Here is a 16,884-nt window from a genome sequence, read left to right as displayed (position 1 = left end):
CATTCGTCCATGGGCGTTCGTTCTCGGCGGTTATACCTTCGAAGCGTGCGTTTCGAAGAGGACCGGTTCGTAGAGGAAGTAGTCGTTCACGAGCCATTGAGGGAAGTAGTGGTACACGTTTTCGTAGATGTTCTGGGTCGTCGGTAGAGGTACTTGTCGCATCGCCGGGCGTATTCGTACCCGTTTCGGAGAGGAACTTGGCATATCCATGTACTTGGCGTTTTGCAATCCCATGTCCAGGGTCGTCATGTAGTCGTTCGGGCGTCGTGGAGGAACTTGACGTTCACGGGGTCCCGGTCTTGGCCATGGAGAGGGGCGCAACCCATGCAAGGAGGGGAGGCCGTGGTGGGTGCAAAGGTCAACGGAGCTGGTCCTACTGGAGGAACGTTGCGAGGGGCACGCCTGGTGGTCCACTAAAAGGAGCAGGGGAGGTTGCTGCGGTCAACGGTACGGCGATCCCTCACTGGACTTGGCGCAGACGCGAACGAGGGCTTGAGGCGGCTGGCTCCAGGATGCAGGGCACGAAGGGAGGTGTTGATCCGGCCGTTTGACGGCGTCCCCGGTGAGAACCGAGTCGAGGCAGGGGTTCGGCGACCATGAGATGGTCTCCTGTTACAGAGAACAAGAGAGATGAGAGGTGGAGGAGGGAAAGAGAAGGAAAAAGAGGCGCGAGGGAAGAGGTCTTGAAGGTCACCGGCGTTGAGAGCTCCGATGAGCTGGTCTGGTGGCCTTGCACGCGGCGGGCGCGGGTGCTCGAGGCGGCAAGGCGACCGGTGCTGGGGGCCCCGACGAGCTCCGACCTGAACGAAGGGGACAGGCGGCGCGGTCTTCCTGCTGAGCGTGGAGGATGGTAGAAGCGGGGAACGGCGCCATGGAAGGTGGCTGGAGAAGGCGCGGTCGGGGACTAGCGCTACAGAGGGAGGCTTGTGAGATCGAGAGGGAAAGATGGAGATGGGGAATGAGGGGTACGGGCGAGAGGAGGGGTCGAGCGAGGCAGGCGCTCTGCCTCCTGGCGGCGCGAGGGGAAGACGAGAGAGAGCGAGAGGTTGTGTGGGCTAGGGTTAGTGGGGGGTTTAAGTTGGGCCGGCGCGGGAGTTGGCCTAGGTGAGCCGACGCGGAAGGGGAGGCCCAACTGGGCTGTGGCAGGCCTAAGCTGAGCTCCTCTCTCTCATTCCTCTCTTATTAGCTTTAACTGAAAAGAAAACAAATAGAGAGAAGAAAAAAATACAGAGAGGGTTAGGGAAAGAATATTTCAGAAAATAAAATATTCTTAGAGCACCGGAACTATGCACAAATAGAATAAAATGGTTTGGCAATATTTTAGAGATAGAAAAATAATTCAAGTTTGAATTGGATTCAAACTTGAGCCATTTTTGAATCCAACCAAACAAGTCCAAAAGATCTGAAAATTGGAGGAGGTGGTCCTGACACGGTCTAGAATTTATAGGAAAAGAGTGGACATTAATAGAGAAGGGAAAAAATGGGACTATCAAAAGGCAAGAAAATAGAAGGGAAGGAGAAGGAGATGAAGCATGGGACGAAGGCAAGGGGAAATATTTTGCAAGTGTGTCACGGTAATTCCACAAGAATGGAAATATTTATAATAGCTCCATAAATATTAGGAGGATAATGTTATAAAGAGAAGTCACTCTTCCCTCGATTTAAATGGATCGAAGATCCACATAAATTATTTAGTGGGTTTTAAGACGGGTTGCATGTTGACATGATGACATGATGCAAGGCACATGATGCAAAGGGGAAAGCAACAAGCAAACAAAACACCTGACGAAACCTGGAATCCATGGATGGCATCTGAATCTCCGGTCTTGGGGCGTCACATGACCGACATGCTCGATGTGATTCATGTATGCCTGTCCCCATAGGTTGGTGCCGCTTTGGGTTCACGACTAGCCATGTCGGCCCGGGTTCACTGTCATATGGATGCTAGTGACATTATCATATACGTGAGCCAAAAGGCGCAAATGGTCCCGGGCCAGGTAAGGTGGCACCCGTGGAATACCGTGCGTGAGGCCGCAAAGTGATATGAAGTGTTACATGCTAGATCGGTGTGACTTAGGATCGGGGTCTTGACACCGTTAATCAAATGACAACTCATGTCTATGGTTAGGAAACATAACCATATTGATTCAATGAGCTAGTCAAGTAGAGGCAAACTAGTGGCACTTTGTTTCTCTATGTATTCACGCATGTACTAAGTTTTTGGTTAATACAATTCTAGCATGAATAATAACATTTATCATGATATAAGGAAATATAAATAACAGCTTTATTATTGCCTCTAGGGCATATTTCCTTCAACTTCGACGCACGCCCCCGCAAGCAAGGCACAAGGGGCGAGGCGCCAGGACCACAAGAGTTCATCATCGAGGAGATCTACGAGCTTCAGGAAGCGCGGGGCATGCGCGGCGAGCATCACCCCGCATGCGCCGCCAGATCGGCTGGCACTCCTAACGCAGGTGGCGGACTACGTGTGTGCGTCAACATCTCGGGCCTCAATAGTTCCGCCTCTCAACACCTCTTCTGGATGTCACGCATCGGCCAGAGTGGGGATTTCCCCTGCAACTAGATTCGCATGCCCTTCGGCCTGCTGGACATGGGCGCCATGTACCGGCGGTTAGCGTAGCTCGCGTTGGTGTCCCATGAGGCCCGGCGCCTGGCGCTGGCGTCTCACGAGGCCCCGGCTCCTCGCGAGCCTCCCAAGCCTCAGGAGCCACCTGGCTCGTGTGGAGCGGATTGCTGCGACGTGCTTCATCAACTAATTCGACACTACCATAGTAGCATCGCCAGGTGACTTTTTGGTTTGTTTAATTGAGGGCACCGTACGGGCTGCGTTATCCTCAGGCTGGTAAGGGTCTGCCCCTGCAGCTGTGTTGTTTTGCTCATGTATTAAGACCTATAGCACTTCCATGAATTGTTATGCCTATTAACCTTGTGATTCGACACCACTTCACAACCGGAGGGGTCACTTCCCGAGGCTTCACTCGCTAACAGCTCTCCTCCCGAGTGTTCCATGAGAGGGTGCTGGTGGCACAGTGTCTGTGCTCGGGTCCGTCCCTACAATGCTGATAAATCTAAGCGACCGAGCTCTAGCTCGCGGGCTGGCCCCATGCACGTCACCTCATTGGGTCCTTAGTGCCTTGTCTCCTCACAGAATAATCACGAGTAGATCAACAAGCACGCGCAGCCCTTGTTGTCTCGTAATCTATCAATGCACGGGAACTTCAAGAGACGGGTACCCGAACAACATCTAGGGAATGCCTCGTCGCCTCAGGGGGATCGTCCTCGATTAGGCAACAGTCTGGTCCGCAAAAATCTAAGTACAACTGCCTCATGAGGCGAGCCGTTCCTTTTTCGCACAAGTCACTTGCACATCGAAAGGGGAGCTCTTGCACATCACGCCTTAGGAGCTCTTACTAGCTCCCGGGCCCTCACCCCTTGGCCTTGTCCCAGGCATCATGACCTGACATACCAGCGGCGGCTGAGCAACACTCGAGGACCGGGTCCTAAGGACGTAGAGCACTTTGACGAGAGGGGAAAATAGAAGCAAACCTCACGAGGGGGTACGAGAAGAAGGGCACAGTCCAGCTGTGTTGGCATTTCTTGAAATGCGGAGAGCTTCGATTTTCACGCACCCTTCGTGGGACTTGTGTGACTCATCGCAGAGCAAAAGGTGCATGGGGAATCAAGCTCCAAGGAAGCGTGCCCTGACGACACAGGAATCCCCCACGGACCGCGGATGCCTCATGCTGCACCTAAAGCTAAGTCGCCCCCACCGCGCCTTGCGTGAGTCTCGCCAGTAATGGTCTGCCACTATTTTCGCAATCCTGTCTGAGCGGAGACCCCTTTTCTCTGTCATGAGCGGCTTGCGCATCAAGGGGTATCTTTTGAGCGTCATGTCTCAGGAGCTCTCACTGGACCTCGAGCCCCTCACCTCCTGGCCTTGCCCTTGGCATCACGACCTAGTATACTAGCGATGACTGAGGTCTGCTTGGGGACCGAGTCCCGGCGACGAAGAGCACTAAGACATCGTGAGAAAAAGGAGGTCAAGCCCAAATGAGAAGTAACATGATAACTTAAACGCGAGTTAGAAGTTCTAAGATAAAGGCGCAAGCGTCGCATTTTCTTACACGCCCCCGCGGTGCCCTCAATTTTCTGATGCAGGAAATAAAAGGAAACAAAAGAAACTTCCCCCCGAAGGCCGCTGCTCCTGGGCTCCGACTCCAGCCTCGCAGGCGCCTAGTCGGAATCCTCCTCCATCTTGACGCGGTGGTTTGGCGGCTCGTCAGAGTCATCATCGCTTCCATTCTTCCCAGGGGAGGTGTCGCCGCTGTCACTGCTGTCATCGCCGGCGGAGAGGTCGTTATTGTTGTTGTCGCTCTCCATGCAGCACCCTAGGCGGCCGCCAGCCACCCCAAAGATCTTCACGAAGAGCATCGCGGCCCCGTCGAACTTGAAGTGAAGGGTGTTCCCCTCCTTCAAGCCACGAGTGCGGGCGAACCACTTCCACCCCAAGTCAGGTACACGAAGCCGGTGGGAGTGACCTCGGAATCCACCCAGGAGGACCTGTTACGGCAGCTGTTTGGCTACAGGGATGCGTCCGCCACCAGCTCCTCAGTGAAGGAATTCGGGAGCTAGAGCCAGGTCTGGGGCACGTCGTTCATCTAGATGACGACCTCACGGGCCGAGTTGGCGGAGTGGGCTGATGTCTACTATGCAACTTTATCCTTGTAGACGTTGTTGGGCCTCCAAGTGCAGAGTTTTGTAGGACAACATCAAATTTCCCTCAAGTGGATGGCCTAAGGTTTATCAATCTGTGGGAGTCATAGGATGAAGATGGTCTCTCTCAAACAACCCTGCAACCAAATAACATAGAGTCTCTTGTGTCCCCAACACACCCAATACAATGGCAAATTTTATAGGTGCACTAGTTCAGTAAAGAGATGGTGATACATGTGCAATATGGATAGTAGATATAGGTTTTTGTAATCTGAATATATAAAAACAGCAAGGTAGAAAGTAACAAAAGTGAGCAAAAACGGTATTGCAACGCTTAGAAACAAGGCTTAGGGTTCATACTTTCACTAGTGCAAGTTCATATAACAATCCCTCAACATGCAACAAAGAGTCACTCCAAAGTCACTAATAGTGGAGAACAAACGAAGAGATAATTGTAGGGTACGAAACCACCTCAAAGTTATTCTTTCTGATTAATCTATTGGGCTATTCCTATAAGTGTCACAAACAACCCTAGAGTTCGTACTAAAATAACACCTTAAGACACACATCAACCAAAACCCTAATGTCACCTAGATACTCCAATGTCACCACAAGTTTCCGCGGTTTTTTATATGAAATGCATCACACAATCTCAGATTCATCTATTCAAACCAACACAAAGAACTTTGAAGAGTGACCCAAAGTTTCTACTGGAGAGTTAAGACAAAAGCGTGTGCCAACCCCTACGCATAAGTTCACAAGGTCACAAAACCCGCAAGTTGATCACCAAAACATACATCAAGTAGATCACATGAATATCCCATTGTCACCACAAATAAGCACATGCAAGACCTACATCAAGTGTTCTTAAATCCTTAAAGACTCAGCCCGATAAGATAACTTCAAAGGGAAAATTCAATACATTACAAGAAGGTAGATGGGGAGAAACATCATAAGATCCAACTATAATAGCAAAGCTCGCGGTACATCAAGATCGTGCCAAATCAAGAACACGAGAGAGAGAGAGAGAGAGAAATCAAACACATAGCTACTGGTACATACCCTCAGCCCCGAGGGTGAACTACTCCCTCCTCGTTATGGAGAGCGCCGGGATGACGAAGATGGCAACCGGTGATGATTTCCCCCTCCAGCAAGGTGCCAGAACAGGGTCCCGATTGGATTTTGGAGGCGACAGAGGCTTGCGGCAGAGGAACTCCCGATCTAGGTTTCGTTCTGGAGGTTTGGGGATATATGATAGGTGTTGGTGTCGAGAAAAAGTCAAGGGAGTCCATGAGGGGTCCACAAGGTTGGGGGGCGCGCCCTGGGGGGCACTCTTGTGGTGGCCTCGGGACTCCTCTATTGCATCTTCGGTATTCCGTGGGCTTCTTTTGGTCCATAAAAAATCATCGTAAAGTTTCAGGTCAATTGGACTCCGTTTGATATTCCTTTCCTGCGAAGCTCAAAAACAAGGAAAAAATAGAAACTGGCACTGGGCTCTAGGTTAATAGGTTAGTCCCAAAAATCATATAAAATAGCATATAAATGCATATAAAACATCCAATAAGGATAGTATAATAGCATGGAACAACAAAAAATTATAGCTACATTGGAGACGTATCAAGCATCCCCAAGCTTAATTCCTGCTCGTCCTCGAGTAGGTAAATGATAAAAACATAATTTTTTATGTGGAACGCTACCTAACATATTCATCAATGTAATCTTCTCTATTGTGGCAAGAATATTAAGATCCATAAGATTCAAAAAAAAGTTTAATATAGACATAAAAACAGTAATACTTCAAGCATACTAATAAAGAAATGATGTCTTCTCAAAATAACATGGCCAAAGAAAGTTATCACTACAAAATCATATAGTCTGGCTATGCTCCATCTTCATCACACAAAATATTCAAATCATGAACAACCCGGATGACAAGCCAAGCAATTGTTTCATACTTTTGAAGTTATCAAACTTTTTCAACTTTCATGCAATACATGAGCGTGACCCATGGACATAGCACTATAGGGTGAATAGATGGTAATTGTGGAGAAGACAAAAAGAAGGAGATTGTCTCACATCAACTAGGCGTATCAATGGGCTATGGAGATTCCCATCAATATATATCAATGTGAGTGAGTAGGGATTGCCATGCAATGGATGCACTAGAGCTATTAGTTTATGAAAGCTCAAAACGAAACTAAGTGGGTGTGCATCCTACTCGCTCGCTCATGAAGACCTAGGGAAATTTGTGGAAGCCCTTCATTGGAATATAGAAGCCAAGTTCTATAATGAAAATTCCCACTAGTATATGAAAGTGCTATCATAGGAGACTCTCTATCATGAAGATCATGGTGCTACTTTGAAGCACAAGTGTGGTAAAAGGATAGTAACATCGCCCCTTCTCTCTTTTCTCTCATTTTTTTATTTGGGCCTTCTCTCATTTTTTTGGCCTCTTTTTTTCGTCCAGAGTCTCATCCAGACTTGTGGGGGAATCATAGTCTCCGTCATTCTTTCCTCACATGGGACAATGCTCTAATAATGAAGATCATCACACTTTTATTTACTTACAACTCAAGAATTACAACTCGATACTTAGAACAAAATATGACTCTATATGAATGCCTCCGGTGGTGTACCGAGATGTGCAATGAATCAAGAGTGACATGTATGAAAGAATTATGAACGGTAGCTTTGCCACAAATATGATGTCAACTACATGATCATGCATAGAAATATGACAATAATGGAACGTGTCATAATAAACGTAATGGTGGAAGTTGCATGGCAATATATCTCGGAATGGCTATGGAAATTCCATAATAGTTAGGTATGATGGCTATTTTGAGGAAGGTATATGGTGGGTGTATGGTACCGGCGAAAGTTGCGCAGCATAAGAGAGGCTAGCAATGGCGGAAAGGTGAGAGTGCGTATAATCCATGGACTCAACATTAGTCATAAATAACTCACATACTTATTGCAAAAATATATTAGTCATCGAAACAAAGTACTACGCTCATGCTCCTAGGGGATAGATTGGTAGGAACCAACCATCGCTTGTCCCCGACCGCCACTCATAAGGAAGACAATCAATAAATAAATCATGCCCCAACTTCATCACATAACGGTTCACCATACGTGCATGCTATGGGACTCACAAACCTTAACACAAGTATTTCTCAAATTCGCAACTACTCACTAGCATGACTCTAATATCACCATCTTCATATCTCAAAACAATCATAAGGAATCAAACTTCTCATAGTATTCAATGCACTTTATACGAAAGTTTTTATTATATCCCTCTTGCATTCCTATCATATTAGGACTAAATTCATAACCAAAGCAAATTACCACGCTGTTTAGATAGACTCTCAAAATAATATAAGTGAAGCATGAGAGTTCAACAATTTCTTCAAAATAAAACTGCCGCCATGCTCTAAAAAAGATATAAGTGAAGCACTAGAGGAAATGAAAAACTACTCTAAAAGATATAAGTGAAGAACAATGAGTAATCGAATAATTATGTAACTATGTGAAGACTCCTTCTCATAAATAAAACTTCAGATCTTAAGTACTTTATTCAAACAGCAAGCAAAACAAAATAAAGTGACATTGCATGGATAGCACATATCATGTGAAGAAGCAAAAACTTAGCCTCAACCAAAACTGACCGATAGTTGTTGAAGAAGAAAGGTGGGATGCCAACCGGGGCATCCCCAAGCTTAGATGCTTGAAACTTCTTGGAATATTTACTAGGGATGCCTTGGGCATTCCCAAGCTTGAGCTTTTGTGTCTCCTTAATTCCTGTGATATCACGGTTTCCCTAAATCTTAAAAACTTCATCCACACAAAACTCAACAAGAACTCGTGAGATAAGTTAGTATAAATCCATGCAAAACCTTATCATTCTCTATTGTAGAAAATCACTAAAATTATAATTTGAAATTTCCTACTAAATTCCTCTACATATTAAACACCCCTATCCTCAAATAGAATTATTAGACAAGCAAACATATGCAAACATAACAGCACTCTATTAAAACAGGACAGTCTGTAAAGAATGCAGGAGGAATTATACTTCTTTAACTCCAAAAATTATGAAAAATTACCACACTGTAGATAATTTTTTGTTACTCATTGTGTAAAAATTTCAAGATTTTATCATGTTCTGACTATTCACAAATATTCAAAACATAACAACAAACTTTCTGTTTTCAAACAACAACATATAGACTTGAAAAATAAGCATGGTAAAGGCTATGCTTGACCTCTTTATTGAACTAAAAGATGCAAAACATTATCCTAAATAACATAAAGCAAATACTAATAAAATAAAATGATGCTCCAAGCAAAACACATATCATGTGGTGAATAAAAATATAGTTCCATGTAAGGTTACCGATGAACGAAGACGAAAGAGGGGATGCCTTCCGGGGCATCCCCAATCTTAGGCTCTTGGTTGTCCTTGAATATTACCTTGGGTTGCCTTGGAAATCCCAAAGCTTAGGATCTTTCCACTCTTTATTTCGTAGTCCATCAAAAGTTTACCCAAAACCTGAAAACTTCACAACACAAAACTCAACATAAAATCTCATAAGCTCTGTTAGTATAAGAAAATAAATCTCCACTTTTTGTACAATTGTGAACTCATTCTAAATTTATATTGGTGTAATATCTACTGTATTACAACGTCTCCATGGTTCATACCCTCCGATACTACTCATAGATTCATCAAAATAAGCAAACAACACGTAGAAAATAGAATATGTCTAAAACAGAATAGTCTGTAATAATCTATAACTCTCGAATACTTCTAGAACTCCAATAATTCTGAAAAATAAGAACAACCTGAGAATTTTTTTTATTAATCTTCTACAAAAATAATCAGAATTTTATCATGCTTCTGTTAAAAATGAGAATTGTTTTCCTGAGCGCAAAAGTTTCTGGTCTTTAGCAAGATCAAATCAACTATCACCATAGATCATCCCAAAGGTCTTACTTGGCACTTTGTTCCAAAAGCTATAAAACATGATTACTACAGTAGCTTAATCATGTGAACACACAAAAAAAGTAGGGGTAAATATTGGGTTATCTCCCAACAAGCGCTTTTCTTTATTGCCTTTCTAGCTAGGCATGATGATTTCAATGATGCTCACATGAAATACAAGAACTGACAAACAAAGAGAGCATCATGAAGCATATGACTATCACATTTAAGTCTAATCCACTTCTTATGCATAGGGATTTTGTGAGCAAACAATTCATGGGAACAAGAATCATCTAGCATAGGAAGGTCAAGCAAGCAAAACTTCAAAACTTTCAACACATAGAGAGGAAACTTGATATTATTGCAATATGTAGAAGCATATGTTCCTCTCTCATAATAATTTTCAATAGCATCATGAATGAATTAAACAATATAACCATCACATAAAGCATTATTTTCATGATGCACAAGCATAGAAATTTTACTACTCTCCACATAAGAAAATTTATTCTCATGAATAGTAGTGGGAGAAAACTCAACAAAATAACTATCATGGGAGGCCTACTCCAATTGAAAATTAAAATCATGATGACAAGTTTCATGGTTATCATTATTATTTATAGCATACATGTCATCACAATAATCATCATAGATAGCAACTTTGTTCTCATAATCAATTGGAACCTCTTCCGAAATAGTTGAATGATTACTAAATAAAGTCATGACCTCTCCAAATCCAATTTTATCATTATAAAAATAAGATTCAACACCTTACAAAATAGTGGGATCATTACTTCCTAAAGTTGGCACCCTTCCAAACCCACTTTCATCAATATAATCATCATAAATAGGAGGCATGCTATCATCATAATAAATTTGCTCATCAAAACATGGGGGGTGATACGTCTCCATCGTATCTATAATTTTTCATTGTTTAATGCCAATATTATACAACTTTTACATACTTTTGGCAACTTTTTATATGATTTATTGGACTAACCAATTGACCCAGTGCCCAGTGCTAGTTCCTGTTTTTTGCATTTTCTTGTATCGCAGAATATCCATATCAAACGAAGTCCAAATGCAATAAAATTTTACGAAGAATTATTTTGGAATATATGTGATTTTTGGGAGCTGGAATCACCGCAAACGGAGGCCCACACAGGGCACAAGACAATAGCGCACCATCCCTGAGCCAGGCGTGTGGTGGTGGGTTGTGCTGACCTCGTACGTCGGTTGGAGCTCTACTTCGGGCGCAAGGAAGCTTATATCTAGAAAAAATCATGTTAAATTCTCAGCACAATCGGAGTTACGGATCTCCTGGAATATAAGAAACGGTTTTCGGCCAGATCTGGAGAACGAGAAACAGAAGAGAACAGAGAGGGAGATCCAATCTCGGAGGGGCTCCCGCCCCTTCGCTACCATGGAGACCATGGACCAGAGGGGGAACTCTCCTCCCATCTGAGGGGGAGGCCAAAGAAGAAGAATAAGGAGGGGGGCTCTCTCCCCATCGCTTCCGGTGGTGCCAGAGTGCCGCCGGGGCAATGATCGGGATGGCGATCTACATCAACAATCTTGCTACCGTCAACACCAAATTTCTCCCCTCTATGCAGCGGTGTAACACCTCTTCTCCCCACTGTAATCTCTACTTAAACATGGTAGTCAACTACATATATTATTTCCCAATGATCTATGGTTATCCTATGATGTTTGAGTACATCTGTTTTGTCCTGTGGGTTAACCGTGAAATTGGTTGGTATGATTGTATATTTTAATTATGGTGCTATCCTACGGTGCCCTTCGTTCTCGTGCAAATGTGAGGGGACCCCACTGTAGGGTGTTTCAATATGTTCATGGTTCACTTATGGTGGGCTATGAGAGTGACAGAAGCTTAAACCCGAGTATAGGTGGGCTATGGCATATGGGATAAAGCGGATTTGATACTTAATGCTATGGTTGGGTTTCATGACCTTAATGATCTTTAGTAGTTGCGGATGCTTGCTAGAGTTCCAATCATAAGTGCATATGATCCAAGTAGAGAAAGTATGTTAGCGCATGCCTCTCCCTCATATAGAATTGCAAGAATGATTACCGGTACTTGTTATCGATTGGCTAGGGACAAATAACTTTCTTGTTGTCACAAACCCTTTTACTAAACACCTACCTTTTATTATCTTGCAAACTACTTCTAGTTTTATTCTTGCAAAGTAGTTCTAGCATCACACCTACAAAATAGTTTCATACTTGTTTCTGATAAAGCAAATGTCAAGTGTGTGTAGAGTTGTATCGGTGGTCGATAGAACTTGAGGGAATATTTGTTCTGCCTTTAGCTCCTCGTTGGGTTCGACACTCTTATTTATTAAAAAAGGATACAAACGATCCCCTATACTTGTGGGTTATGAAGACCTTTTTCTGGCGCCATTGCTGGGGAGTTATAGCGTGGGGTGAATATTCTCGTGTGTGCTTGTTTGCTTTATCACCAAGTAGTTTTTATTTCTTGTTCTAAGTTGTTCTCTATCTTTAGTTATGGATATGGAACACGAAATACCAAAAAAATTAGTTGTACCTGCTACTCATGGAGATGGGGAACCTACTAAAACCCTCGATGATCGTTATGTGAAAGATATTATGCACTACTTTGATAATCCTGAGAAAACCCCATTCAACTATATAATGGGAGTAACGTTGGATCAACTGAATACTTTAGGGATTATCACTTGAGTCATAAAGGGAAATTGTTATGGGATCAAATTCATATGTTGAAATGGTATGCTTGGAATCTATGCTTGAGATATGATTATACTTGTTGCTCTAGGATGAATGATCCACATCTTCCCTTTTCATGCAAATTTAATGATAATGAAACCTTAGCTTCTTATGCTAATGGTATATATGATTACTATGATGTGGAACAAATGGAAGAATTTGTTGCTTTTAAGGGTGCTTCTGAAATTGAATCTCTGTTTTTAAAGTATGAGGATGATGATGCTGGCTATAGACCTGAAAATCTTGCTATTCTTAAATATTGCTATTATAATTATAAATACAATTGCGATGTTGATGCATTTATTGAGAATATCTCTGCTGTCCAAGAAGAGATTAACATTTTGCAGGAGCCTATGGAAGAAGAAAATGATGAAACTGTGAGCTCATTGGATGAAAAAGATGATGAGGAGAGTGAAGAACAAACGGAGGAAGAGCGGATTAGCTACCTGTGCCCACCTTCTAATGAGAGTAACTCTTTAACTCATACATTATTTAATGCCCCTTCGTTCTTACCGAAGGATGAATGCTATGATAATTGCAATGATCCCGTTGATTCATTTGAAATATCCCTTTTTGATCAACTTGATGCTTGTTATGCTTGTGGCCAAGATGCCAATATGAATTATGCTTATGGAGATGAACTTGCTATAGTCCCTTATGTTGATAATGAAACTATTACTATTGCACCCACACATGATAGTCCTATTATCTTTTTGAATTCTCCCAACTACACTATATCGGAGAAGTTTGCTCTTGTTAAGGATTATATTGACGGGTTGCCTTTTACCGTTGCACATGATGATTTTGATGAATATAATATGCATGTGCTTGCTGCTCGTACTTGCAATTATTATGAGAGAGGAACTATATCTCCACCTCTCTATGTTTCCAACACGATAAAATTGCAAGAAACTACTTATGCTATGTATTGGCCTTTACTTGATGTGCATGAATTGTTCTTGTATGACATGCCGATGCATAGGAACAGAGTTAGACTTCATCATTGCTTGATATATGTTGCTTTGTGCTCACTTTGAAAAGCCTAATCATTGTTAATTAAAATTGGCTTCAATATACCTTGGGATCCGGGTGGATCCATTACTTGAGCACTTTATGCCTAGCTTAATGGCTTTAAAGAAAGCGCTGCCAGGGAGACAACCCGGAAGTTTTAGAGAGTCCTTTATTTCTATTGAGTGATTTTATAAAGTTTTTAAAAAATATAGAGGGTAACACAAAACTTTTCAAAAAGGAAAGTGAAAGTGAGAGAGACAAGCATTGTTGAAGTGGGGGAGCTCCTTGAACTTTGTTCATGCTCATGGAAACTTTGTGAATCTTAAATTACAGAAAAATTTCAACAAAAATAATTACCCCCTTGTACAATTCCGTTGTATTATAAAAATAATGTGCCAAGGTTTGTCTTTAGGATGATTAAATTGCTTGTTGGTTTGTGCGGTGCAAAACAAAAACTTTGGCTGTAGTGCTCGATTTTACATTTTTTACTGGAATGCCAAACGGTTCTGAAACTTTTTGCATGGTCTTTCTATACAATTTTTTTTATTTTTTCCTAATTTTTTAGAATTTTTTGAGTTACAGAAGTATGATGTATGTTCGTATCATTACAGTCTGTCCTGTTTTCACAGATTGCTGTTATAGCTTCATTATTTGTGTATGTTTGAATTCTTGTTGAAGCCTCCTTGACATGGGGCCTTAGAATTGTTATAGCATACAGTGGGTAATGTTTTTTATAGTTATACAATAATGTTGCAGCAGTACATGATGGGATTTCATTGCCATGTTCACTAACCCCACCACTAAAAGTTCGGTTAAGTTTTGTGTGGATGAAGTGTTCGAAGATCATGGAGGTCCTGATGCGAGGAGAAGGAGGAGAGGCAAGATCTCAATCTTGGGGATGCCCAAGGCAAACCAAGTAAATATTCAAGGAGACTCAAGCATCTAAGCTTGGGGATGCCTTGGAAGGCATCCCATCTTTCTTCAACTAAGTATCGATATGTTTTCGGATTCGTTTCCTTGATATCACTACAGAAAAAGATACATCAGTGACATTTTGGGCCGAACGAAAATCTTTTCTGTCATACTTATGACACTTCTATGACGATAATTGTGACAAAACCTGGTATCATCATAGATGTGGTGGGGTCCTACTTCTATGACAAAAATCATGATAGAAAATGGGCTTTTCGTCCAGGGCAGGCCGGAGACGCAGGTGCATGACATTCTTTGGGCCGTCCATGACGGAAAAAACCGTGGTAGAAGCGAGGGCGCGGAAAATATCGGGGAGTCCCCGGTTACGGTGGGTGGTCGGGGCCCGAGCGATGCGTGTTTCTCTCGCATGTACGCGCGTGTGTGCGAGGCGTTGGGCTCTAACTGAACCCAAGCGAGGTGTTGGGCTCTAACTGAACCCAGGGATTGCACTGTAGGCTACATGTTACTAAACCGAGCGATCGATCGATGGCTGTTAACTCAACCCGATCGAGCGATTCCTTCGCTTCTGATGCTAACTGAAGCCGATCGATGCTACCTCTGGATGAACAATGAGCGTGCTGGGGGGGGGGTGGATGAACAGTTCCTGGTAGGGGTGGATGAACAGGACCCCGTGGTGTTGCCTCTGGATGAATAGGACCCCGATCGATTGAGCCGGTTGGAGCTGGATGAATAGGACCCCGTGGAGGGCAGGATGAACAGGACCACCCCGTGGAGGGCTGGATGAACAGTAGACGGTGGAGGGCTGGATGAACAGTAGCCCGTGGAGGGGTGGTTGAACAGGAGCCCGTGGAGAGGGCTGGTTGAACAGTAGCCGGTGGAGTAGCGCGCGGTGGAGGCTGGATGAACAGGAGCCTGTGGATGAACAGTCGCAGGTGGAGGCTGGAGGAGGTCGACGGTGGATGAACAGTAGCCCGTGGAGGCTGGAGGGGGTCAACGGTGGAGATGAATAGTATCCCGTGGAGTCCCGTTTTCCGGTACGCCACACCCCTCCCGATGAACAGGACCCCCGTTTCGACCGTAGCGCTCCAACACAAGTCTGTTTCCTCCGTTTTGTGGTACGTCACACCCTTCCCAATCAACAGGACCCCCGTTTCGACCGTTGGAGGTTCATTTCCGCCATTTTGTGGTACGCCAAACCCCTCCCGATGAATAGGATCCCGTATCGAAAGTGGTTGAACACAAGGCTGTTTCCTCCGTTCCGCGGTATGCCAGGCCTCGTTTCCATCGACTGTTCCGTCCAAGCCCTCCCGATGAACACGACGACGCATTCCGTTCCGATCCAGCCGGTTGGCTCCCCGCAAACACGATGACGATGCTGTTTCTCCGTTCCAACCCAGCCATGTACACGAGACCTGGCCATACGTATGCGCGAGTAGGCATTCGAGACCCTGCCCATATGTACGTACGTGGCCGTATTTTCTTTCTTGCACACTAGCCGCTGTACGTACGTGTACATGCTACGTGTGCGCCTCTACTACGACGTGCGTGCGCCTCTACATCGACCAGTATGTACGTACACGTTCGCGACCAGAATGACAATGCTACGTACGCTTCGACCAGGTGGGTCCTGACTGTCAGGCACTTCCTTGCATGCGAAGATGTAGCTGGTGGGTCCCAGCAGTCAGGGGGGTGAATCGTTTTTTTGCCCGGACGCACTTCCTTGCGTGCGAAGATGTAGCTGGTGGGTTTCAGTAGTTAGGGGGAAATGTTTTTTTTGCAAAATACAGTGGCCCATCCAGTGGGTCCCACTGTCAGGTGGAGGAATAAGTATTTTGCACGTAATAAGGAGGCACTTCCTTGCTGCGGCCATGGACCCAGCTATCAGCCTCTCCACGTACAGTCCACGTCCGATGGAAGTCGTTCCTTGACCATGTTGACCACGCCACGCCGAGAGCACCAGGGCGGTGGATGATGGCGAGGCCTAGGAAGGGACGACATGGAGCCGGGGAAGACGTGGCAGTGGATGCCCACGCGTAGAGGAGTACGAGGGTTCACTGGTTCGCTTCGGTGTGAGGCTGCTGTCGCCGCAGAATAACAAGGGGTGTGGGTGAGTAGAGGGATGGCCTGGCCAGCGGTGGGAATTGTAGGGGGGCGGTGAGGCCTCCGCGGCAACACAGCAGGCCACGGGAGGCAGGAGCATGCGGCACGACCGATGCTGATTTGGGCGGCTGGAGCAACAAGACCAGAGGTTGAAGAAGCACTACAGCCGTTGAATGGACATCGTATGGTCACTGGAGCTAGAATCGTTCATATTGACTAAGTTGACAAAGCACTACGTCCCTGTCAACTTAGTAGGCCCACAAGTCAGCCTCCCACCAAGGTAGGTCCCAACTAGCAGGGGGAGTATTCATTTTTTTGTGCGTAATAAGGAGGCACCTCCGGTGGGTCCG

Source organism: Triticum dicoccoides, chromosome 4A (genome assembly GCF_002162155.2).
Source record: "Triticum dicoccoides isolate Atlit2015 ecotype Zavitan chromosome 4A, WEW_v2.0, whole genome shotgun sequence".
Lineage (NCBI taxonomy): Eukaryota > Viridiplantae > Streptophyta > Magnoliopsida > Poales > Poaceae > Triticum > Triticum dicoccoides.
This window is presented reverse-complemented; position numbering follows the sequence as displayed.